At 38.8% G+C, this 27,524-nt stretch overlaps 1 long non-coding RNA gene across 1 annotated transcript; it reads left to right on the forward strand.

Moving 5' to 3' along the window:
- The first annotated feature begins 13,138 nt into the window (after positions 1 to 13,138).
- On the forward strand, positions 13,139 to 23,221 carry LOC147840909 (uncharacterized). The gene is made up of 3 exons (XR_015508089.1): positions 13,139 to 16,602; positions 21,162 to 22,127; positions 22,202 to 23,221. It is a non-coding gene; the product is annotated as an uncharacterized LOC147840909 (long non-coding RNA).
- The last annotated feature ends 4,303 nt before the right edge of the window (positions 23,222 to 27,524 follow it).

Consider the following 27,524-nt stretch of genomic DNA (forward strand, 5'->3'; position numbering starts at 1 on the left):
TTCTTATGATCACGCATGGACAGAAATAAAGATGTCTGTACAGTCGTACCTGTTTCAAAATCTCTTCAAAGTGTTTCAAACTCAAATCAAACGCAGAGCTGCGTGAACTGTTTGCTCGAGTTTCAAAAAAAAAAAAAAGTGCGCTCCACAAGCCGAAATCATGTCATGCACACCCAACGCGAACATCCGCAAATGCTGCCATTACGTCATATTTGCTGCGCGCACTCAAGCGAACTAACAGACAGGTCGCATATAAACCAGGCTTAACAAGAAGCAATTCGATCATAACTTAATGTTTAAACAGCTGTCACAGCATTATTCATCAATATGTGGCTCTTTTTGGATTCTCGGAAGCTGTAGAAATTAAAAATGTAAATCAGGAATTACGTTGGGACCCGTGTTTTTGTTTACAACCCTCAAAATCCGCTTAAGTCGTGACATATCTGTGACGTATGGAATACTGTTTCCGGGTCCAAACCACTACTCATTTGAATTAAGAAAATATTTGTTTATGGACACTTTTTTGTCGTATCACACTTTAAAGTTAATTTTATATAAAATCATAGTGTACACAACAGTCTTTAGACTTACTGCTACACAAATACCAATATTTTAACAATTTATAAAAATTAATCACTTTCTGGCCATCGGATATTAGGCATGGATATATATATATATATATACACACACACACACACACACACACACACACACACACACACACACACACACACACACACACACACACACATATATATATATATATATATGTATATATATATATATATATATATATATATATATATATATATATATATATATGTATATATATATATATATATATATATATATATATATATATATATATATATGTATATATGTAAATATGTAAATATATATATATATATAAAATATATAAATATACAAATATATATAATATATATGTATATACATATATATATATATATATATATATATATATATATATATATATATATATATATACACCTTTAGAGATCAGAGGAGTGAGGTTTACCTGCACAGCACCTACTGGCTGGCTTCCGTTAAACGATTGTGATTCTCAAAAGTATTACTTCACTTTGTAGTTGTTTTTTATTACCATTTGATGAGTCTCCCCTATACAGTTAGATAGAGTGCTTGGACCCGGAAGCCGCTTCGCGTGACAACAAGCAGATGGTCTAAAGGAAAAACAAATAGAAGTCAATGGTTACAGGTTTTCAGCGTTCTTCAAAATATCTTCTTTAGTGTTCAACAGAATAAAGATAGTAATAAAGCTTTGAAACAAGTAAAGAGTGAGTAAATGATGGCAGAATTGTAATGTTTGAATGAACTATCCCTTTAAACACAAACATTGACAGAGAAGAGATTAAGAAACATGCCATTTCTATAGCATTTCATTAATTATGCATACTATACAGTAAGCACTATACATTGTGTAATTGTATACACTTTTACAGATGCACATGTTGCCTATACTGTACATCAGAAGCCCATTTCTACTGATGGCTTTTGAGTGTTATGTTTGATCACTGAGGTCTCAACAGGCAGCACCAAGCCAGTTATTAAACCAAAAGGAAAGCCTCTGTGTTTGAACCTTTACTCTATTTATATTCAATATTCAGAATAAGAGTTTCTTCAGGCTCTGCAGGTCCCCTGAGCGAAGGATGAATGCATTAACTGAATGCATTGTGTTTTTGACAACAACAACAACAGGGTTGAAAACACTGAGAGATTTGCAAATAAAATAAAAATAAATTAACGCTGCATTTAGTGATATCTGAAGCATGTCAAATGTAAATGAGATAGAGATTGTGAGGTATAATTAAATTGTCAGTACTGTATATAATCAAGAGCATGATCTTCTTCACTGTAGTGTGAAATCAACACTGTAGTTTATAAATAATAGGTTTCTAAACGATAAGTGCTTTCCTTCATTTGAGCTCCTGGGCCGAGAGAATGTTATGAAGAGAAGCCATGAGATTGGATTTGCTTGTCTTTGTCATATCTGTGGCCGTCTTCATTTGTCTTATTGCATTAACGGGCTCATTGCTTGCTGTCACGGCTGATAATAAGATGTCACGGCTGACAGTCATGCCACTGTGGGCCTCGTGATTATGAAATTTGATGAATTCAATCTAGCCTGGATGTCCACCGAAAATCCATGTTTGCTAATCAAAGGCAGTGCTGATGGATTTTTAGCCATTCTACTTATCAAATTTTATACAGTGTGTGAAATCACCTGGCGTTTATGAAACAACACATACATTCATTGAGCTTTGGGTCATGACCGAAAGGACAAGATCTCGGATACAAGTGGCCGAAATAAGTTTCCTTTGAAGGGTAGCAGGATGCACTCTTCTGGATAGGGTGAGGAGCTCTGTCACCCAGGAGGAGCTCGGAGTAGAGCCGCTGCTCCACCACATCGAGAGAAGTCAGCTGAGGTGGCTCTGGCATCTGTTTCGGATGCCTCCTGGATGCCTACCTAGGGAGGTGTTCCAGGCATGTCCCACTGAGAGGAGGCCTCGGGGAAGACCCAGGACACGCTGAAGGGTTTATGTTTCTCGGCTGGCCTGGGAACGCCTCGGGATCCCCCCCCCCCCCCCCCGGAGGAGCTGGAGGAAGTCTCTGGGGAGAGGGAAGTCTGGGGTTCTCTCTTATGACTGCTGCCCCCGCGACTCGGCCCCGGAAAATCGACAGAAAATGAATGAATGAATGACATTTATTCAGTAAGTATTAAGAAATGCACAATGTTTAATTTTTTCATTTTTTTTAGTAGTTAAATTTTTTAAAATAATTTCTCAATGTGATGTTTTGTGTTAGGACATGATGGAATTGAGTTTAACCCAGCATTTTTTTTTTTTACAACTTTAATGACGTCTTATTGTTTTTATTATGTTCATGGAAAGTTTGTCGTAAGTAAGGCTTTTGTATATGATCTATTGTTCAACTGAAAGACATAATAAGCAAATCATGTCAAAACTGGGTAACGCTTTCTTTTACAACCCGCAAAGTACCGCGTAAGTACAGTGAAATTACAGTGTACTTTTCTGTACTTACTGTGTAAGTATAATGAACGTATGTGTAGGTATAAGGGAACAAACCGTAATGCTTGGGTAAAAAGGGGGTAACAACCAGATGTTCATCACGAAAATTACCGCGTAAGTACAGTGAAATAACGGTGTACTTTTCTGTACCTATAGTGTAAGTATAAATAACGTTTACGTAAGTATAAGGGAACAATCTGTAATGCTCGGGTAATAAGGGGATAACAACCAGATATTTAGCATGAAAGGTACCGCGTAAGTACAGTGAAATAAGGTTGTACTTTTCTTTAAATTGCAAAAGAACAAACCATAATGTTTGCGTAAAAGGGGAGTAACAATAAGATATCCATCACGCAAAGAAGTATATTAAGTTTACGATGTACATTTCTTCAAGTATTGTATACATATAAAGAATTATGCAAGGATGGTGACAACCTATTGCTATCTGCAAATGTACTGTATATGCACCTGCGTGAGTACATTAGTACTCTTATTCAGTGCTTGGGTTTTATATGGGGTGTTTAATGAATAAAAGGTTTACAACCTGTGAAATTATGAACCCTTATTGTATACTGTATGTATTTTAAATCTGCAATTCAATATAAAATATATTTCCATACACTACTTACCTTATGTTTACTCGTCGATCTCACCAAAGCCATCAATGTCTCCATAACTCACTATCAACAAATAACTTTGCATGACATAGGCCTACCGTCAGGGTTCAATGCAGATTAAAACAGGCTCGCATCTTTACTGCTGTTGCACAGGGGGGCTAACTGTTGCATTTCAGTAAATGTATAGCCGATGCTTTATAGAAAAATCTAGTAATTTGGTCTTCAATCAATAAAAACTGCTGCTGTAGTTTACTCTGTTCTTAGTGTTCAAGTATACACTAGTATGTTAAAGTTCAGCTTCTTCCCTCTTTGTTCCCTGTAGTTAAAGGGTAAATACAGTATTTGTTCCCTCCTTGTTCCCTGTACTTACAGGGTAAATACCACATTTGAGGGTTGTAAATTAAAGTGAAGCTTTGTTCCTCTCTTGTTACCTCCTTGTTCCCTGTACTTACAGGGTAAATACCACATTTGAGGGTTGTAAATTAAAGTGAAGCTTTGTTCCTCTCTTGTTACCTCCTTGTTACCTGTACTTACAGGGTAAATACCACATTTGAGGGTTGTAAATTAAAGTGAAGCTTTGTTCCTCTCTTGTTACCTCCTTGTTACCTGTACTTACAGGGTAAATACCACATTTGAGGGTTGTAAATTAAAGTGAAGCTTTGTTCCTCTCTTGTTACCTCCTTGTTACCTGTACTTACAGGGTAAATACCACATTTGAGGGTTGTAAATTAAAGTGAAGCTTTGTTCCTCTCTTGTTACCTGTAGTTAAAGGGTAAATACAACATTTGTTCCCCCCTTGTTCCCTTTAGTTTACAATGTAAAATCTTAAAGGCAGTGAAATAAATATACAAACACACAATATATTTCTTCTTTACTTTGTAACCTTTATTTTAATAAATAAGCATTTTAAAAGACTTCATATTAATCAAACATTGTCTTGTCTATCATTGCCTATACTCATTCATTTTCTCTTCGGCTTTGTCCTTTTGTTAATCTGGGGTCGCCACAGTGGAATAAACCACCATCTTATCCAGCATATGTTTTACGCAGTGGATGCCCTTCCAGCTGCAACCCATCTCTGGGAAACATCCATACACACTCACTCACACGCATTCACTACGGACAATTTAGTCTACCCAATTCACCTGTACCGCATGTCTTTGGACTGTGAGGGAAACCGGAGCACCCGGAGGAAACCCACGCGAACGCAGGGAGAACTCCATGCAGAAACCTTCTTGATGTGAGGAAACAGCACTACCTACTGTGCCACCGTGTTGCCACCTAGCTGCAACCCATCACTGGGAAACATCCATACATACTCATTCACACACATACACTACGGACAATTTTACCTTACCCAATGTCACCACATATTTTTGGACTTGTGGGAGCACCCGGAGGAAACCCACGCTAACATGGGGAGAACATGCAAACTCCACACAGAAATGCCAACTGACCCAGCCGAGGTTTGAACCAGCGACCTTCTTGCTGTGAGGCGATTGTGCTACCCACTGCACCTGCCTATACTCAAACAGCAAAATAACACATTATTTCCTTCCCCCTTTTTTTCTGGCATCTCTTGCTTGGCTTCCTCTTCTGCTCTTCTCAGCTTCCACTGAGGACTCTGATGGTGAGTGGCTGATGAAATCCCATGGGTCTTGCTGCTCTGCATTTATATAAAATATATAAACAGACAGAAAGGCTTTTAGTAAGCTATAGACATGTTTATTTTCCTGTTTAATGTGTGTGTAGTGGTTGTCCAACAATTTCACACACTAAACATTTACAGATACCATACAGACACTATACATTACTATCAAACAAAAGTACTATCATCAGATCATATGGGAGATTGTGATCATTTATAGTGATAATAATTAAAGCGCAGAGGGGAAAAGGCTTAAATAGTAGGCTACTGTGCTAAAGTCCTAGGCAAACGTTACTAGTAATTGGGGGGGGGGGGGGGGGGGGGGGTATTGATATATCAAACTGGCATGCTACAGAAAATATCAATTTACATTTCCAAACATTAATTTTGTCATTAACTTTGCTGTAATTAACGTATAAAGGGAGAAAATCGTCTGCACAGTCAGTATGACAACAGCCACAGAGATCTGACCTGCTCATCATCCAGTCTTTCTGGAATGACATGAAGAAACTAAATCCATAGGAACTTTGGCAACATTTCTAAGATGTGCAAAGTAAACGACAGTAAACATTGGTAAATATTCGCTGCTGGCCGTTTAGATTCGGCCATGAACTAACGTTAATGTTACGCTAAAAACAAATGAAACAAAATAAATATAATCTGGTTAATGCACAATTTCTAATCGTAACAATAGCCTTATTTACTGACAACAATTTACTCACATGTGTTACATGGTGACAAGACGGAGCAATTCCAAACGTCCCAAAAGTCTGAGCAAAACCTCGTGGCGTGCTGCTGCAGTTTGATTCGGATCTTTAGAGGCTTCTTGATTCACAACTCGTTTGAATCAACGAATCAGTAGGCGCGTACCTGAAGTGATACAATATCGCGAGATGGATTTCTAATGCACACGGAGCTGTCTGTTGTTCTCGCGATGTTTTGATGTCACACTGATCGGTTTGTTGAAGACGAATCGATTCAACTCTCCGTCCTCCATTCCCAGAATTTCCTGTTCACGGCAGTACAAGGACGGCAGCGCGAGGTAAATAAAACAAGTATTTTTATGACGTTATGTACATATAAGTGTTTGTTTAGGTTTTTGTTTATATCTGATGTTTGTACCTATTTTTAACAATTACACCCTTTTCACAACACTGTTATGACGCGTTTAACGATTATCAGGATCTAAAATCCTTGAGTTTTTTATATGATTTTTTTTTATAAAATAACATTTATTTGTATCTACGTATGCATTATATAATATGATTACATGTGCGAGGTGTTTCAAACAGTGTCTATGGACATGAGTAAATTAGAAGCTATTCTCTCTTCTTGCTGGCGTTATTTCACACTATATTTTTATTTTTCTAATTGTCGAGACAACACCATCGTAAAGTTTTCATTTTATTTGAGCAAAGAAGATTGTAAAAAAAATGTGTTGTACTTTCCCATTCACTGTGCTGAAATGTAAAAAGGGTCCATAACAGTACATCAACCATATTATGTTATCTTTCACTTTATTTAGGACTAATGATGGGTTAAGACATGTACTTTAATCAAAAACTAACCTTAGGGGTAGTTAACCCAAACGTTACATTTACTTACCATTTAATGAGTGACACAGAATTTAAATATGTACACTGAACTGCAAATAATCTTTACTTCAAAGTCTATACTGCCTGCACATATATTTAAGCCTTTTCCCCTCTGCGCTTTAATTATTATCACTATAAATGATCACAATCTCCCATATGATCTGATGATAGTACTTTTGTTTGATAGTAATGTATAGTGTCTGTATGGTATCTGTAAATGTTTAGTGTGTGAAATTGTTGGACAACCACTACACACACATTAAACAGGAAAATAAACATGTCTATAGCTTACTAAAAGCCTTTCTGTCTGTTTATATATTTTATATAAATGCAGAGCAGCAAGACCCATGGGATTTCATCAGCCACTCACCATCAGAGTCCTCAGTGGAAGCTGAGAAGAGCAGAAGAGGAAGCCAAGCAAGAGATGCCAGAAAAAAAGGGGGAAGGAAATAATGTGTTATTTTGCTGTTTGAGTATAGGCAGGTGCAGTGGGTAGCACAATCGCCTCACAGCAAGAAGGTCGCTGGTTCAAACCTCGGCTGGGTCAGTTGGCATTTCTGTGTGGAGTTTGCATGTTCTCCCTATGTTAGCGTGGGTTTCCTCCGGGTGCTCCCACAAGTCCAAAAATATGTGGTGACATTGGGTAAGGTAAAATTGTCCGTAGTGTATGTGTGTGAATGAGTATGTATGGATGTTTCCCAGTGATGGGTTGCAGCTGGGTGGCAACACGGTGGCACAGTAGGTAGTGCTGTTTCCTCACATCAAGAAGGTTTCTGCATGGAGTTCTCCCTGCGTTCGCGTGGGTTTCCTCCGGGTGCTCCGGTTTCCCTCACAGTCCAAAGACATGCGGTACAGGTGAATTGGGTAGACTAAATTGTCCGTAGTGAATGCGTGTGAGTGAGTGTGTATGGATGTTTCCCAGAGATGGGTTGCAGCTGGAAGGGCATCCACTGCGTAAAACATATGCTGGATAAGATGGTGGTTTATTCCACTGTGGCGACCCCAGATTAACAAAAGGACAAAGCCGAAGAGAAAATGAATGAGTATAGGCAATGATAGACAAGACAATGTTTGATTAATATGAAGTCTTTTAAAATGCTTATTTATTAAAATAAAGGTTACAAAGTAAAGAAGAAATATATTGTGTGTTTGTATATTTATTTCACTGCCTTTAAGATTTTACATTGTAAACTAAAGGGAACAAGGGGGGAACAAATGTTGTATTTACCCTTTAACTACAGGTAACAAGAGAGGAACAAAGCTTCACTTTAATTTACAACCCTCAAATGTGGTATTTACCCTGTAAGTACAGGTAACAAGGAGGTAACAAGAGAGGAACAAAGCTTCACTTTAATTTACAACCCTCAAATGTGGTATTTACCCTGTAAGTACAGGTAACAAGGAGGTAACAAGAGAGGAACAAAGCTTCACTTTAATTTACAACCCTCAAATGTGGTATTTACCCTGTAAGTACAGGGAACAAGGAGGTAACAAGAGAGGAACAAAGCTTCACTTTAATTTACAACCCTCAAATGTGGTATTTACCCTGTAAGTACAGGGAACAAGGGAGGAACAAAGCTTCACTTTAATTTACAACCCTCAAATGTGGTATTTACCCTGTAAGTACAGGGAACAAGGAGGTAACAAGAGAGGAACAAAGCTTCACTTTAATTTACAACCCTCAAATGTGGTATTTACCCTGTAAGTACAGGGAACAAGGAGGGAACAAATACTGTATTTACCCTTTAACTACAGGGAACAAAGAGGGAAGAAGCTGAACTTTAACATACTAGTGTATACTTGAACACTAAGAACAGAGTAAACTACAGCAGCAGTTTTTATTGATTGAAGACCAAATTACTAGATTTTTCTATAAAGCATCGGCTATACATTTACTGAAATGCAACAGTTAGCCCCCCTGTGCAACAGCAGTAAAGATGCGAGCCTGTTTTAATCTGCATTGAACCCTGACGGTAGGCCTATGTCATGCAAAGTTATTTGTTGATAGTGAGTTATGGAGACATTGATGGCTTTGGTGAGATCGACGAGTAAACATAAGGTAAGTAGTGTATGGAAATATATTTTATATTGAATTGCAGATTTAAAATACATACAGTATACAATAAGGGTTCATAATTTCACAGGTTGTAAACCTTTTATTCATTAAACACCCCATATAAAACCCAAGCACTGAATAAGAGTACTAATGTACTCACGCAGGTGCATATACAGTACATTTGCAGATAGCAATAGGTTGTCACCATCCTTGCATAATTCTTTATATGTATACAATACTTGAAGAAATGTACATCGTAAACTTAATATACTTCTTTGCGTGATGGATATCTTATTGTTACTCCCCTTTTACGCAAACATTATGGTTTGTTCTTTTGCAATTTAAAGAAAAGTACAACCTTATTTCACTGTACTTACGCGGTACCTTTCATGCTAAATATCTGGTTGTTATCCCCTTATTACCCAAGCATTACAGTTTGTTCCCTTATACTTACGTAAACGTTATTTATACTTACACTATAGGTACAGAAAAGTACACCGTTATTTCACTGTACTTACGCGGTCATTTTCGTGATGAACATCTGGTTGTTACCCCCTTTTTACCCAAGCATTACGGTTTGTTCCCTCATACCTACACATACGTTCATTATACTTACACAGTACGTACAGAAAAGTACACTGTAATTTCACTGTACTTACGCGGTACTTTGCGGGTTGTAAAAGAAAGCGTTACCCAAAACTGTAACAGTTGCAGAAAAAAAGTGGACACACACTAACGCATGTCAAAGAAAAGCATGTAACATCAACACTCACCATTACTATATTAGGTACACCTGTCCAACTGCTCGTAAATGCTAGTTTCTAATTGGTCAGTGACATAGCAGCAACTCAATGCATTTAGGCATGTAGACATGGTCAAGACGATCTGCAGTTCAAACTGAGCGTCAAAATGGAGAAGAAAGGTGATTAAAGTGACTTTGAACGTGTCATGTTTGTTGGTGTCAGACGGGCTGGTCTGAGTATTTCAGAAACTGCTGATCTACTGGAATTTTCACGCACAACCATCTCTAGGGTTTCCAGAGAATAGTCCCAAAAAGAGAAAATATCTAGTGAGCGGCAGTTCTGTGGGCACAAATGTCTTGTTGTTGCCAGAGGTCAGAGGAGAATGGCCAGACTGGTTCCAGCTGATAGAAAAGCAGCAGTAACTGAAATAAGCACTCGTTACTACTGAGGTATGCAGAAGAGAGCATCTCTGAACACACAACATATCCAACCTTGACGCAGATGGGCTACAGCAGCAGAAGACCACACCTGTCAGCTAAGAACAGGAAACTGAGGCTACAATTCGCACAGGCTCACCAAAATTGGACAGTAGATTGGAAAAACATTGCCTGGTCTGATGAGTCTCGATTTCTGCTGCAACATTCAGATGGTAGGGTCAGAATTTGGCATCAACAACATGAAAGCATGGATCTATTCTGCCTTGTATCAACAGTTCAGGCTGGTGGTGGTGGTGTAATGGTGTGGGGATATTTTCTTGGCACACTTTGGGCCCATTAGTACCAATTAAGCATCGGGTCAACGCCACAGCTTACCTGAGTATTGTTGCTGACCATGTCCATCCCTTTATGACCACAGTGTACCCATCTTCTAATGGCTACTTCCATGTCAGTGCTATCATGTCAATATAGACCAAAATCTCTGTGGAATATTTTAAATCTATGTCATGAAGGATTAAGGCAGTTCTGAAGGCCAAAGGGGGTCCAACCCTGTACTATTAAGGTATACCTAATAAAGTGGCCGGTGAGTGTACAGTATGTTATGATGCTTGAAAACACTTTCTCTTTTTTGATCCACAACTATTATACATCACATAAAAATAAATGAATTTTAGAATCAAGATTTTATTTGACCTTGAAAACTGTAAAAGAAAGTTTCTTTGGCGACAAAGGATGTCCATGGAGGAGAAAAAAAACAGGCTAGTGGTCAAACACTTCATAGTGCACATTGTGTTGTGTGATTCCTATCTTTCCTATCTTCTTATCTTTTCTATATGTGAGTGAGGTTTAGCAAGAGACTGGCCCTGAGAGTTTTCTCTTCCACAGACTTACAGTAAATGGATTTCTTCAAAGCGCACTTGCAAAAATAACTTTAATGAGTGAAGTCAGGAAAGAAATCACATCATGGCCACAATCTCACTCCTCCTCTCTTTCCCCTCCAACCTTTAATTGACACTCCGTGACACTGGAGCAAAACAGACCTTAACAAGCAAAACATTTCTCCAGTCTTTCATGCTGCGGGTCTAATCGACAGCCTATATCTGAGAAAAGCGCTCTATAGTTGATCACAATGAACTCACTGACTTGAAGACCGGAAATCTCTCGCTGTGCGCACAACCTTAATGGGGCATGAAAGAAAAGAAAGACGGTTTTGATTTAAAAAAAAAACAAGTTCTTTGTCATCTGCAGCATCATAAGAGAAACACTGGCCTACTGCACACCTGCTGTACAGAGATCAGAGATTTACCAACATAAAGACTATAGTCATTCATCGACTGTAAATACTAAAGTGTTTTTGACCCATGTTGTGAAGGACTTGAAGTGTTTTTACAGTTACCATGGTAGCACAACAACTATCATAAAAATACAAACAATTGACCCAATACTAGTGGTGCGCTGTCACCTCACAGCAAGAAGATCACTGGTTCGAGCCAAGTGTGCCGCAAGCCTGCGTTTGAGTGAAGGTCTCGGCCGTTAGATCGCCCCCTGGGGGCTGGCTGCAGTACAAATCATAAAGCCCGCCTCCTCCGTGTTAATGAAGGAGACTTGAGCCCAAATAAAAAAAAATGATTACACTTGCAATAAAATGTCCCGAAAGATAGTTCTGGTCGATTAAGGCACTGGTTATTGTGCTGAAATAGGTGCAGATCTTCATTTTTGTAAACAGTTTGTTTTTAGCAGTAATTTAATGCTGGGCGTGTCATCGTGATTGACAGCTGTGATTGACAGTTTCTCAAAGCAGCGCGTCTGAGCTTCGGCAGAAGACTGAAGTGTTATTATTCGATTTCTGTGTTATTTTACCATGACAAAATGAGTTCAGCAGTAAACTATAGTTTCTGACATACATGATCCTGGTGGAACACTGTTTATTCGCTAAGTTCAGGGCTTTTTTCTGGCTTTATTAGTTTGCTGATACACGCCTAACCACCCAGATAGCAAAATACACTCGGGCCAGTTCCGGCTAGATTCTCGCCTGCCGGAGACTTACCCCTCAGAGCTCAGACTGACTACCTCTGCTGGACCTACTCCGGATGCCTGGACTCACTGCCCGATTCCAGCCCGAGTCAATCGAGCCAGATGCGGCGGCCGATCGAGCCGGCGCTGCCGCATGCGAGCCGGAATCAGCCCGCGACGCTGCGAGTAGGTTATGCGCTGCGGCCCGGAGCTGGCGCGATTAAATATATAAAACCCTCATATTTGTTACTGTTATTACATCCATTTGTGTTGATATGACAGCAAACGCATGCTGAGAAGTTCGGGGGGCATGGTTGATTTTACATAAAGCGTTTGGTTGGAAGCTCGACTCTGCTCATTTTCGCGGCTCCTCCTCTGGCTCCATCAGACAGTCCTTCTGCGCATGTCAAGGCTCCAATTTCAGCAGTCTTTTGCGACAGTTTGTGCCCGTCAAGCAGGCGTTTTGCCCTCAAGGCGTTCAATGGGAAAAGGGGCTGTCGCGTCGTCCATATTTTTTACAGTCATTGGTTCGAGCCCCAGCTGGGTCAGTTAGCATTTCTGTGTGGAGTTGGCATGTTCTTCCTGTGTTGGCGTGGGTTTCCCCCACTAGTCCAAAGACATGCGCTAAAGGTGAATTTGGTAAGCTAAATTGGCCATAGTGTATGTGTGTGAATTAGAGTATATGGGTTTCCCAATGATGGGTGAAGGGTATCTGCTTTGTAAAACATGCTGGATAACTTGGTGATTCATCCTGCTGTGGGGACCCCTGATAAATAAAGGGTCTAAAAAGAAAATGAATGAATCAATAGCCCAGTACTGTCATTTTCTACAGTAGGGTACTTTAAAATGCATCTATGGTGAAAAATCTACTGTTCAAGCTGTTTGGACAGACATATTTGTAGATATAATGTATAGGTAGTCATATTGGGGTGATAGAAACACGCCCAACTTTTTTTTTTTTTTTCAATTTAACAACATAAAAACGGTGGACCAATTGGAGCGGTTTTGAGACCGACCGCAACTTGAGATAGGAGTGCGCCACCGCCCCCACCGAATTGATTGACAGCTGTACCGGTAGTCATGTGTATAATCATATCAACAAGACAATATGTGCGCAAAGCAACCGGGAATAAAAGGTCTGTTCGGTTTGCTAGGATTATCAATCATCATCAAATGTGATGAGTGAGTGAGTTTTACAAGTTTAAAATGTTTTAAAACAGTGCATGTGTGTAATGAATTACAGTAATTTACTTCAGCTTTACTGCATCAGCACAGCCGCATGTCAGAACAGTTATAAAAGAAGACGCTTCAATCCTGGTTTGTGGATGTTAAATCAGGTTTATTTTCTACATTAACAAAACGGATATCCAAACTGCAGTAGAGATTAACCTGTATCCTGTCACATTTGCGTGCAAAAAGAGTGCAAAGCTAAACGCGCGCGCTGTCTGTGAACTTTGTAATGACTTTGTGTGTGACTCATCGTTGCAACTCCACAACAAATGCGTCAATACTCGATAAAGTTCTTAATGTTGTATTTCCAATAAACGCAACGTGAGATCTGCTTGCTTTATGTCTTTCTGTTGTCTGAGGCAGCCGAGTGAGGAGATTAACTGTGCGTTCACACTGAAAGGGGTGAGAGCATCCAAGGCCGCTCTAGCCGCCCTGGCGACAATGCTGTCTGCCTTCAGCTCCGGCGGCGAGAGTGTCAATATTCGCTACAATGATCTCATATTTAAAGGAGCCGTTGCAGCATATCAGTTACATTCCTGGATAAAACATGCTTTCTAGCGTGAAAATGTTGTGCACTTTTTATCAAACTCATTAAACAATGGAAGATCAAGTTGCATGTGGTGTGGCTTTGCTCCACTTAATTATCCAATGTGTCCATATGTCTGAAATATCCTGAAGCAGCAATACTGTTTGGTACTGTTGCGTGAGATTCCCTATTTTTTTAAGATAAACATTTATAACAATAATGCACATCAGTAACTCGCCAGTAACTTATTTAAAGCATGTTCCTGTAAGAAAACATAGTAAATAATTAAAAATCCGGCGACCGCAATAATCAAACCATTGGGAACTACTGTGGTCAGAACCAAAGTTTACAGGTCTGTGTTCTCTGAACTCCTCTCAATCGGTGGACTTCTTTATTCTGATTGCTTGCCGCCGAACTGCGTCAAAGCTCATTACCATAAAGTTGACTTGATTTCAACTCTCCTCGACGGCCACACCGGCGAAGAGAATTTGGAAAAGTGGCAGAAGGTCAATTTTTCAGATGTATCATCTGTTGAGCTGCATCCCGTCATCGTCACAAATACTGCAGAAGACCTATTGGAACCTGCATGGACCCAAGATTCTCACAGAAATCAGTCAAGTTTGGTAAAGAAAAACATCATGGTTTGGTGTTACATTCAGTATGGGGGCGTGCAAGAGATCTGCAGAGTGGATGGCAACATCAACAGCCTGAGGTATCAAGACATTAGTGCTGCCTATTACATTACAAACCACAGGAGAGGGCAAATTCTTCAGCAGGATAGCGCTGCTCCTAACACTTAAGCTCCACATCAAAGTTCCCGAAAGCAGAGAAGGTAAAGGTGCTCCAGGATTGACCAGCCCAGTCACCAGACATGAACATTATTGAGCATTGAGGAGGCATTGAAGATGAATTCAAAGACTCTTGATGAACTCTGGGAGTCCTGCAAGAACGCTTTCTTTGCCATTCCAGATGACTTTATTAATAATTATTTGAGTCATTGCAGAGATGTATAGATGCAGTCCTCCAAGCTCATGATGGAGTCAAACACAATATTCATTCTTTTTCCACTTCAGCACGATTTATATTCTACACTGGACATTATTTCTGTTAAGTGAAGTAAAGTCAGACCTTACTGTCCTAATTGAATAATTAAAAATCAAGACATGATCATATTTTATTTTGGTAAAAACCAGAGTAATCTAGAAGCCTTTGCCTTTCATAAAAGCCACTTCTGATACCAAAGGATCAACAAGGTCAAGTTATTATTTTATTATTACAAGACTTTTGTCAGGTAGTGTACAGTATGTTATGCTCATCTACTCAATGGATTTAGTGCGACACCTTCTTTTAAAAGCGTACATTTTTGTATGACTGAATTTGTTCAAATTAACCACTAAACTGACAAAATGTAAAATATTTGCGATTCTCCACCTCAGCATTTGATTTATATGTGACAATCCTTTATATGTGGTTGCTGGGTTGCTTATTGAAAGATAAATGTCCATGTGTGGACAAGAAAGACTTCTAATTCAAATGTTTACATGACAAATGCAGTCAGCGATTAAAAATATATCCATAAATTAACAGGGTCCTGTATTCAAACGTAAAGTTAATCACAAATTATGGAAACAGTTAATTAAAAGATTATTTTTACCAGTGCTTATTATAAAATGCTACAAATAACTTTATTACATAGCCTCATTATTTGACCAAAGTCCACACAGCAATTGCTTTGCACTGAAAGTGTGGTATTAATCTCAAGTTGTATAATTATCTGCAAGTTCTGCATGGGCATTAACTCTTAATTACAGCAAATTCAACATGATGTGAATGCACCTTAGTATTAAAATCTTAACTACATCTAATTTAAACAGCGTCATATGGAGGTCTAATATGGAGTAATATAATATACTAAGCTTTCTGTTAGTGATCCTTAAGTGTACAATAAAGGATTACCATAACTGATAATAAAATAGCTGATAACTCAGTTATTAAAAGAGAAGAATTATTAAACATGGCATATGGTTAAATTCACGATTTTCAATGATGATTTCCAAACTGATGATTTTTAAATGGTCCATATGACTGAAAGTGCCAGAACATTACATCCCCCTCTCTGCCATTGTCCTTGCTGAACACCTTCCTTTATCTCAGGCCGGCAGAGTGTTCATTAAATTCATAAGTGTCATGGAAGAGGTTGGTCAGACGAGGCCGGAGGTTTGACTGATTTAATGAGTCTGCTGGCGAACGCTGAGATGAGTTACACAGAGTCTGAACCTGAGCCGATTCATTTAGCGCCCACCGTCACTCATTTTAATGGGAAATTAAATTAGACTGACAGACAATAGGCATCACAGTGGGAAAGCTGTTATTTATGATCTTTTTCTCCTTCACGCAGCATGCCAAACACGGCAGGGGTAATAATAATGTTATTAAAAGCAAAATTTACACAAAAAAAAGCTAACATTTTTTTAAAATATACATTTCAAATGCAAATGACATGAAGTTACATTATATATAACTGTGCACACAGTTTTCTTGAATATGACAAATGTTGCCTGAAGTAAGTACACTCTAAAAACAGGGCTAAAAACTACACAAATTGGGTTGTTTTTTAACTTAACTGTTTGGTAAGTAAAGGACAGAGCTCATCAGGGGTTAAATTAACCCAAGTAATTGGGTAATAATTTTAACCCCACAAATGGCTTGTTTTTCTACCCAATAATTGGTTATTTTTACTTAAATAATAGGTTAATTTGATAACTATAAATAGGTTACATTTTCAAAAGTAATTTTCTTTTAAAATCATTAACCACATGATTAACCACAAAATTACTAATTGTTTTAAATACAATCAAAACGCTGCATTTAAACACACACACACACACACACACACACACACACACACACACACACACACACACACACACACACACACACAATTCAAATATTTCACAAATGATGTTGAACAGAGCAAGAATGTATTCACAGTATATCTGATTTTTTTTTTCTTCTGGAGAAAGTCTTATTTGTTTTATAATTTTTTAAACCCAATTTTAAGGTCAAAATTATTAGCCCCTTTAAGCTATTTTTTCCTCGATAGTCAATAGATCAGATCATCATTATAAAATAACTTGCCTAATTACCCTAACCTGCCTAGTTAACCTAATTAACCTAGTTAAGCCTTTAAATGTCACTTAAAACTGTATAGAAGTGTCTTAAAAAATATCTAGACAAAAATTATTTACTGTCAAAGATAAAATAAACCAGTTATTAGAAAATATTAAAACTGTTATGTTTAGAAATGTGCTGATTAAATATTCTCTCCATTAAACAGAAATTAAGGAAAAAATAAACGGGTGCTAATAATTCAGGGGGGGGGTTATAGTTCTGACTTCAACTGTACATACATACATACATACGGATGGATGGATTGATGACAAATGGATAAATAATTAGTTAATAGTTAGCAATAATTAATGAACCATAAAATAACCCAAGTTTGTGTTACATAGCACTACCCAAGAACAACCAAGACTCCGAAATTAACCATCAAAAATTACCCAAATGCCTCAACCCAAGATTTGAGAAGAAAAAATAACCTCAGATTTTTTAGTGTACATTTAGGATTTCTGAACAACTTAATTTCTTTTCTATTTCACTTGATGCTTTGCTGCAAGTGTAATAATAAAAAATATTATTATAATTCAGTATAAAATGAACAATAATATGTTGGTCAAGGACAAAATGATAAATGTTAAATTTGACAAATGTGATAGTAAAGTATCCTTAATGTAAAATAACCTTTATAAATAAATACATTTATCATTAATAATAAATCAAATAAAATGTTAATACATGGGTAAAATAACATTTAGTGGTATATTTATGTTAAAAATAATATAAATGGTTGTCCTGTATTTTTTTTAAGTCATGAAAGAATTAGGAATATTTCCAGAGTATTATTACACTTACAGGGCACTTTTTTAGGTACACCTGTCTAACTGCTCGTTAACACAAATGTCTAATCAGCCAATTACATGGCAGCAATTCAATGCATTTAGGCATGTAGACATGGTCAAGACAATCTGCTGCAGTTCAAACTGAGCATCCGAATGGGGAAGAAAGGGGATTTAAGTGACTTCGAACGTGGCATGGTTGTTGAATCCTGACGGGCTGGTCTGAGTATTTCAGAAACTGCTGATCTACTGGGATTTTTATGCACAACCATCTCTAGCGTTTACAGAGAATAGTCTGAAATAGAAAAAATATCTAGTGAGTGGCAGTTCTGTGGTTGCAAATGCCTTGATGTCAGAGATCAGAGGAGAATGGCCAGACTTGAGCTGATTGAAGGGCAACAGTAACTCAACCAACAGAGGTATGCTGAAGGGTATCTCTGAACACACAACACATCCAACCTTGAGGTGGAGGGGCTACAGCAGCAGAAGACCACACCAGGTGCCGCTCCTGTCATCTAAAAACAGAAAACTGAGGCTACAATTCACACAGGCTCACTAAAATTAGACAATAGAAGATTGAAAAAAAGTTGCCTGGTCTGATGAGTCTCGATTTCTAATGTGACATTCGGATGGTAGGGTCAGAATTTGGCGTCAACAACATGTATTGACAGTTCAGGCTGGTGGTGGTGTGATGGTGTGGGGTATATTTTCTTGGCACACTTTGGGCCAATTAGTACCAACTGAGCATTGTGTCAATGCCAAAGCCTACATGAGAATTGTTGCTGACCATGTTCATCCCTTTATGACCACAGTGTACCCTTCTTCTGATAGCTACTTCCAGCAGGAGAACGTGCCATGTCAAAAAGAGTGAATCATCTCAGACTGTTTTTTTGCATTTTGCATATGCGCATAAAAAAACGGTTGATGGAAAGTCAAGATGTGCATACATTTTGATAATGCGCATTAAAAAAATGTATGCGCATAATTGTGTAGGATAAACTTTTTATTCGATAAGAAAAGATATGCATAAACTACGATGGAAACATTTTTACGCACAAACTCCAGCATGCGCATAAAAAAAGGTCATGTGATTTTGTGATAAGAGATCATGTGACGATGAAAATGTGTGTGAATGGACAAACCAGCAGGCTGAGCACACTGTAAAACATCTGAAATGTTGTTTTGGTTATTCTAAAACACCTTACTATTTAAGTGTTAGTGTTATCATATTATTAATGACCTCCAGAATCAAGAATGTCTGTGCTCCGCGTCTGTCACCTTCAAATGCCATTGCGTGTTCACTGCCTGTCAGGATTCCCTTCTAAGGCGCAAGTCATTTATTAGATGAAGAAAATATTGATGCAGCTTCTCCCACTGTAGCAAATTCAGTTTTTACTGTTGATATTCGGCGCCAGTTAATCAGGAAGTGACGACTTTGTTCGCTTGGACTGTGAGACACAGCTCTTGGGTTTAAATCACATTTAAACTTTGGGTATTCTAATCTAAAGATTCGAACATGATTCACATAGAATTATTTAAAGCTTACACTTAAGTATTTGTCTAGCAAATAGAACGTTTACTGCAAAGCAATCCTGTATTATAATATTAAAGTGGCCAATGATAACAATATAAAACCAGTATCTAATTATTTAATGAGCAAGGTAGCAGAATCTGAAGCTGAGGCATTAACTTATAAAGCACACAACACACCAACACGGATCTTAAAAATGAAACAAAAGTTCATTGCTATTCTAACTCAACGAACTAATCTAAATAAAATAAACAAACGCACACACATACACACACATGCACGCACAAGCAGTTTGAGGAGAGTTATGAATGAGTGGGTTCTAGCCTTTGCTAAGTTCTTAGCATTGCAACCTGAGAGAAACCACAAAGCAGAGTATTTCGCTATTCTTTACTATTTAAATATATTTCACACCAGTTTCAGCAACGGATAGAAAGTTTGTGTTAGTTGCGTTCTGATGGAATCTTGGTTTCCTCGACTGGTCCAAAGGGAAATCCCGGGGAAGCTGATTGGTCAGCGTAGCAACTTCAATGATGTGATGGAATTACCTCATCGGTAAAGAGGGGTTTCCTTATTTGGTTGCTAGGGATACGGATGTTGGACGAGGCGGCGTTCGAAGTCCTCCCTGGGGTTCCTGTAGTTATGACGGATAACTGGATAAGATGGATAAGTTGATAACTATCCATAAAAGTTTTGTTAAACACATTGAACATGTACACACAAAAACCTACAGAAACATAAAGCAAAAATACTTTTCTCAAATAAATACAGTTTTACTGTATGTCCATTTAAAATTTAGAAGCTTGTGATCGCTTCTTTGTTTGCCTAGAATGTGTATTCCTCTCAGACGCGGGTTGCGGGCGTGAATCAAAAGGCACTCAAAAATCAGTTTGGGGGGTTTTTGAGTGTAGAACCTCTTTTATTGTTTTAAGGTGTAGAGTTAATTAGCAGTTGTGATCGCGACTGGCAAGTCATCCTGTGGATAACCTTTTGCTGTGTGCCTGTGGATTGCTTTGTAAATGAAATCAAAGCTCAGACATGTAGGCACAAACCAATCCTTTAAGGATAATATCAGACATCCCAAGTCTCCCGGAAGTTGCGGGAGTATCCCTCAAATGCATAGACACTCCCGGATGCCCGCAAATAAATAATAATCTCCCGGAAATCGCGCGCTTCCCACAGCCCTCTCTCCACCGCATCCCTCATAGCTCTTCAGGTACGTCTTGGCAACTCACCCCCACCGCTCTTGAGGTAACGTTATGTCGCGTCATGCGCGCAACTCCCACCGCTCTTTATGCTCTTCGGGTACGTCTCGCGCGCACACGCCCCCCCTACCCAGATACGTCGCTCACTCAACGCAACCCCCCCACCCCATTCCCCGCTATTCAAACACCCACTATCCCGCTACCTCCAGCAAATAAATTCTGTATCCCCCGGAAATGACTTTTCCCAACTTGGGGTGTCTGTAATATGTTCTGTGACTTGTTCGGTTCTGGAATGATCAGTTGACTCCCTACAACTCGTTGGATGGAAACGCTGCTTTACTCGCACGTCTTCTATGCGATAATTCAATTTTATTTAAGTGCAGCTTAAAGGCATGCGCTTAAAGTTCAGTCGCATTTTTAGATGGAAACATAGCTAATGAGTTCACCGTACTTAAATGGCCTCCACAGTCACCAGGCACCTTTGGGATGTGGTGGAATGGGAGATTCGCTTCATGAATGTGCAGCCGGCAAATCTGCAGCAAACTGCGTGATGCTATCATGTCAATATGGAGCAAAATCTCCAAAGATTAAGGCAGTTCTGAAGGCAAAAGGGGTCCAACCCGGTACTAGTTTGGTGTTCTAGTAAGGTGCAATTATATTTTAAATCTGACAAATGAGTAACACCTAGAATTTGAAGGATAATATTTCGAGATTTACAATTTACAATTAATAAACAATTTGATCTGTGATTCAACAATTCTTGTTCTAAATATGCCTGAGATGATTTTTCAGTACATGTACTACTATTGCATTGAATGACATTTTAATGGGCATCTTCTGTAAATCTCAGCAAGCCATTTTTGCTCAGAATATGTACTGTTGAACATGTAGAAAGTATCAAAGGCGGTGAAAATAAGCCTCATCTCACTCATGTTCACATTACAATAGGTGTGGTGTGAATTACGCTCGAGTCTGCTACTTTCTACACTGCATGAGGCACAGTAATGTGACTTTGGCCGAGCAGTTGATGACGGCTCCAGCATGCAGCTCTAACAAGAGGCAGTTCTGACATTTCTCTGAAACTGGCTTTAGCCTTCAGCAGCTCCATCCACACCGGCCAGCCAGTTCAGCGCTGAGCCCGATGATTCTGGGAGGCAATTATGGATGACATTCTCTGATGTTTGCTTGGTGAACATCTCTGAAGGTGGCTCTTCCCTGGAGAAAGGTTAGAAAGCAGCTCCAACTTACTCCATCACCTCTTACACACACAGTTAAAGTCAGAATTATTAGACCCCTGTATATTTTCCCCCAATTTCTATTTAACAGAGAGATTATTTGAACATTTATAAACACAATAATTTTAATAATTCATTTCTAATAGCTGATTTATTTTATTTTTGCCATGATGACAGGGCATATTTACTTGATATTTAACAAGATACTAGTATTTAGCTTAAAGTGCAGTTTAAAGGCTTAACCAAGCAGCAACACCCTGCTCTCTCTTTGTGAAGCTAGAAGGGAAGTTACTGAAACTGCAGTTCATCAACTGGCCTTTGGGTGCTGGCTCCAGGAACTCCAGATGTCCATTGACTGCTATGTTAAATTGGCCATCATATCACCTCAGCTGATTCCGGCTGATTAGCTGCTGAATTCGGCATATACATCGTATATTGTTTTTGTTTTATGTGGCTTTACACAGTCAATTCTGGGATTATATATTACAATTGTCAGATAACATGGCATGCTGTGTGCACTTAGTTGTGCTCACAAACCATTCAAATCCCCTCCTTTTTCCCAGGTGAGTGAAATTCTTAACATTATTTTTGAAAATACAGTCATCTGAAATGTTGTCATACAGTGTTATGCCTGTATTTCATAAATAGTATTCATAAATCAGTATAATTATAAATAATAGTATTTCATAAATAATTGCAATTAATAACACAGACTACACTCACCACCACTTTATTAGGTATATCTGTCCAACTGCTCGTTAGCGCAAGTTTCTAATTAGCCAATCAAATGGCAGCAACTCAATGCATTAAGGCATGTAGACATCGTCAAGATGATCTGCTGCAGTTCAAACCGAGCATTAGAACAGGGAGGAAAGGTGATTTAATGACTTTGAATGTGGCATAGTTGTTGGTGCCAGACAGGCTAGTCTGAGTATTCAGAAACAGTTCAGAAACTGATGATCTACTGAGATTTTCATGCACAACTATATCTAGGGTTTATAGAGAATATGCAGAAGATCATCTCTGAATGCACAACACATCTACCTTGAGGCAGATGGGTTACAGCAGTACATCGAGTGCCAGTCTTGTTAGCTCAGAACATAAAACTGAGGCTACAATTCACACAGGCTCATCAAACTGGACAATAGAATATTGAAAAAACGTTCCCTGATCTAATGAGTCTCGATTTCTGCTGCGACATTGAGATGGTAGCGTCAGAATTTAGCATGAACAACATAAAAGCATGGATCCATCTTGCCTTGTATCAACGGTTCAGGCTGGTGGTGGTGGTGTAATGGTGTGGGGGATATTTTCTAGGCACACTTTGGAGCCATTAGTATTATTTAAGCATCAACTCCACAGCCATCCCTTTGTGACCACAGTGTCCCCATCATCTGATGGCTACTTCCAGCAGGACAACATGCCATTTCATAAAGCGCGAATCATCTCAGACTGGTTTCCTGAACATAACAATGAGTTCACTGTACTCAAATTGCCTCCACGGTCACCAGATCTAATTCCAATAGGGCACCTTCGGGATATGGTGGAATGGGAGATTCACTTCATGGATGTGAATCCGACAAACCTGCAGCAACTGCGTGATGCTATCTTGTCAATATAGACCAAGATCTCTGAGGAGTATTTCCAGTACCTTGTTGAATCTATGCCACGAAGGATTAACGCAGTTCTGAATGCAAAAGGGAGTCCCGTACTATACTAATGTATATTTGAAGTATTTGGAAGTAATTAGCGTCTTCTTCCTATAGAGCAGTGGTCACCAAACTTGTTCCTGGAGGGCCAGTGTCCTGCAGATTTTAGCTCCAACCCTAATCAAACACACCTGAACAAGCTAATCAAGGTCTTACTGGGTATACTTTAAACATCCAGGCAGGTGTGTTGAGGCAAGATGGAGCTAAACCCTGCAGGGACACCGGCCCTCCAGGACCAGGATTGGTGACCCCTGCTATAGAGAAAGGTCATAAGAACAATGCCTAGTGGCTCAATGTAATATAACAATGTTTTAAACGACCAAACACAATAAACCCTTTATTGATATGGTATACAACTAAGCACATGTGGTCAGAACACAAATGAATCGTAGGTAATGACGTGTTAAGCGTTTCTCCCAAAGAAAAGCCCATCTAAGCGAAATACTAGCAGCCATCTGTAGCTCCGCTCAGACAATGCTTTTTGCCCATTTTTGGCTACCTGCAGTCAAGGCTACTTGCATAAACAAAATGGCAACAGTTTGCCACGCCCACTTTTAGTTTAATTTGCGCTCTTTAAAAACCTATGGGTGACGTCATGGATACTACATCCATATCTTTTACTAACATAGGCTCATTCTGAAAACGTAGACCTATATACATTTTTGGAGGTCGTGAATTATGTAGAAGTATATATGGCTGCATTTTGTCATTAAAGGGAACGCTACCGGGCGGTTTGATGCCGTTCCTTTTCGTGATTACCAGCTGATCGCTTACCTCCATATGGATAGCTTTCCTGCAGTTACATTTGTCCGGTTAGCTTGCCATGTACTTCAATTCAATTCAGCTTTATTTGTATAGCGCTTTTACAATGTAGATTGTGTCAAAGCAGCTTCACATAAATGGTCATAGTAACTGGAACAGTGTGGTTCAGGTTTTAGTGTTTAACCTAGTTAAGTCATGGACTGTAAAAAACAATCCAGGCTCATTCTAAAAATGTAACGCTATATACATTTCTGGAGAGCTTTGGCGGACTTTGGCGGACTTTCTTTGTACTTTGGCGGACTTGAGATGCTGAGAGGATTTGATCACAATGACAGGTTTCGAGTCTGGTGAAGAACGGTTCCAGAAAGCAGGAAAGACAAAAACAGAAGCCAAAAAAAGTAAATAACAGGGTGAGAATGTGGTAAAATCTGAAAATATGGTAAAAATCAGGCGAGGGCTTTTCTTGTTCTGGATTGCTTTGTTAAACTGGTGGTTGGGTTTAGGGAAGTGGGTGATCGGGTCAACCAAAGCTTTTGAAAACACTATTGGTTGGGTTTAGGAAAGGAGACATGTGGGTCAGTCGATCAGTCAGTCTGTCGACAGCAACCTCTAGTGTATTTACACAAAAAAAACATAGCTCCTGGGACTTTTTTGATGCTCTCCAGAAATGTATATAGCGTTACATTTTTAGAATGAGCCTGGATTGTTTTTTACAGTCCATAACTTAACTAGGTTAATTAGAGAAGGTAATTAGGCAAGACTTGCCTAATTGTTTGTTTTGTAGACAAAAAAATGCTAATAGTAGGCATCAAGGCTAATAGGCTAACAGGAGGCTAATAGTATTGCTCTTAAAATAAAATTATAATTAAAATTAAATTAAATCTGCTTTTCTTATAGCCTAAATAAAACAAACAAGACTTTTTTCCAGAAGATAAAATATTATAGGAAATTCTGTGAAAAACTCATTGCTCTAATAATTTTGACTTCAACTGTATTATTTGCTGTGGAGGATGCTGCTGACCTCGATGATGAACATGTCAGAGAGCTCAGCCAGTGTTTATTACTTCTCCATTGCCTTTCATTGGGATCAATCGGAGTGATATTTGATCAAGCGTAATTACCGGATCAAATCTTTCTCTTCATCAGACACGTCGAGCCGTTGTTGGTTTGTGAAGCTGCACTGTCCAGATCAAGGGCTTCGAATCCAGACTCCCTCCACTTCTTTCATCCTGAAAAGACAGAAACATCTCTTTCTTTCAGCTCTCTCCTGAACTAAATATAGAGCTTTGAACAGGCTGTGATGGACAGATGAAGGAAACCAACCTCACTTCTCTCAAAGACTCTTATATGCCTTGAAAATTCAGCTGCAACCAGTAGAAGCACTTTTTTGCGGCACCTGTGGATTTTTTTATTCAGCATGGGATGAAAACCACTGTGAGCCTGTTTGTTCACGTGGTTGAATTTCACAGCTGTAGATTTCAGTATTTTCTGGAAAGCAAGTAACAGTTGGATGAAAATTGCATTGCGGTTTTATAATTTTGTTCTGAAAAATATAGCTGGATAAACGTGTTTTGGCGTGGATTTCCTCCAGGTGCTCCAGTTTCCCCCACAGTCCAAAGACATGCACTATAGGTGAATTGAATAAGCCAAGGGGTTTCACCTAGCGTTTCTGAACAACTCTCCGTCCACACTACATCGCTGAAAACGCACATCATGTGACCACACACACACACTCTGTCTCTGGCATGTGATGCAGCATATGTGCACGTCTGAGCTCCAGCCAGTCATCTACCCAGAAGAGAGCTGTGCATGTCAGACCGTTCATCAAGGATTCACCACTGGATGTATTCTCACTATATTTGCAATATTTGTAAACGTGATATTAAATTCATCTTTGAATCTATTACATGTCACAAATGTCAGTTCAGGTAACGTGTTTTAGCTGAATGCAAAGATATTAATTCATGTAATCGCACACACTGATTCTGCACATTTGTGCCAGAGCGCTGTTCGCTTGGGCTTAGGTGTGATACATTTGTAGTGTGAGTGCAAATTGCACATGAGCCCGAAATTGCAGATGCAACATCACTTTTAAGTGACCATTTCATATGGATTTATTAAACATTCTTACTGTTCAATGAACGCGAATTGTCAGTTTATTAAAGACGCAAACCCCTTGCTGCATCTTCAGCAAACCTCCTAATACATACGGCACGAGAAATTTTATGATAATTTACGAGCGCTAAAAGTGGTAAATCTGTTCTGCAAAATATTTGACTGCGTGTCACTGCATCCTAAAAGACTAAAAATAACACAAAACGATAAATAACTAAAGCAATGTCCACTGTGCTGAGTGAGAGCTTCTCTTCTATGTCATTGATGACATAAGTGTGCTCTGCTGTTTCTGCTGTAAAGTTGGCCATTCTAACAGTGGGCTCAATTGAAAAGCGCTTTCGGGGATCGGCCCCTTATGCAGCCAAACTTTAAAAATATATAAAATAATATTTTTTAATCGTTTAACTCAGGGGTGTCAAACTCATTCCTGGAGGGCCGCAAGGCTTCGTTTAGTTCCAACCCTGCTCCAACAGACTTACCTGTAGGTTTCAAACAAGCCTGAAGGACTCAATTAGTTTGATCAGGTGTGTTTAATTAGGGTTTGAACTAAACTGTGCAGAGCTGCGGCCCTTTTGGAACTGAGTTTGACACCTGTGGTTTAACTGATACCTGATAATAGGTTACAAATGCACCCTATCGGTTAACGGTTAATTGGTTATTTTGAGCATCCCTAATAATACTATTAAAAAAAAATTTAAAAGTGTAACTGAAATTAGTGGTGTAAAATGCACAGTCATCCAATTACTGTAAATTCAAATCCAAACCAAACATGTGGGGCTTTCAGAAAATTCTGCCATTGTTTACATCATGATGTGGAAAATATGATGAACAATGTGTTTGTATTGTCCAAGTCAACAACTATCAATGTACAGATCATAATAATTAATTGTAATAATATAAAAAAGAGGCAATTATCTTTTAAAGTTATTCCAGATTGTAATGTTTTCAACCTATCATTTGACCTTTTTAGTTTTAAAGGTGCATATATATTTCCCCAGAATAGCCTGCCCTGCATAAATTGTCCCTTCGGCCTGATGGATATCATTGAAATAAGTGCTCTGAGAAATGACATCTGTCTGTG

This window comes from Danio rerio, chromosome 14, assembly GCF_052040795.2.
Source record: "Danio rerio strain M-AB ecotype USA chromosome 14, GRCz13ab, whole genome shotgun sequence".
In the NCBI taxonomy this organism is placed as follows: domain Eukaryota; kingdom Metazoa; phylum Chordata; class Actinopteri; order Cypriniformes; family Danionidae; genus Danio; species Danio rerio.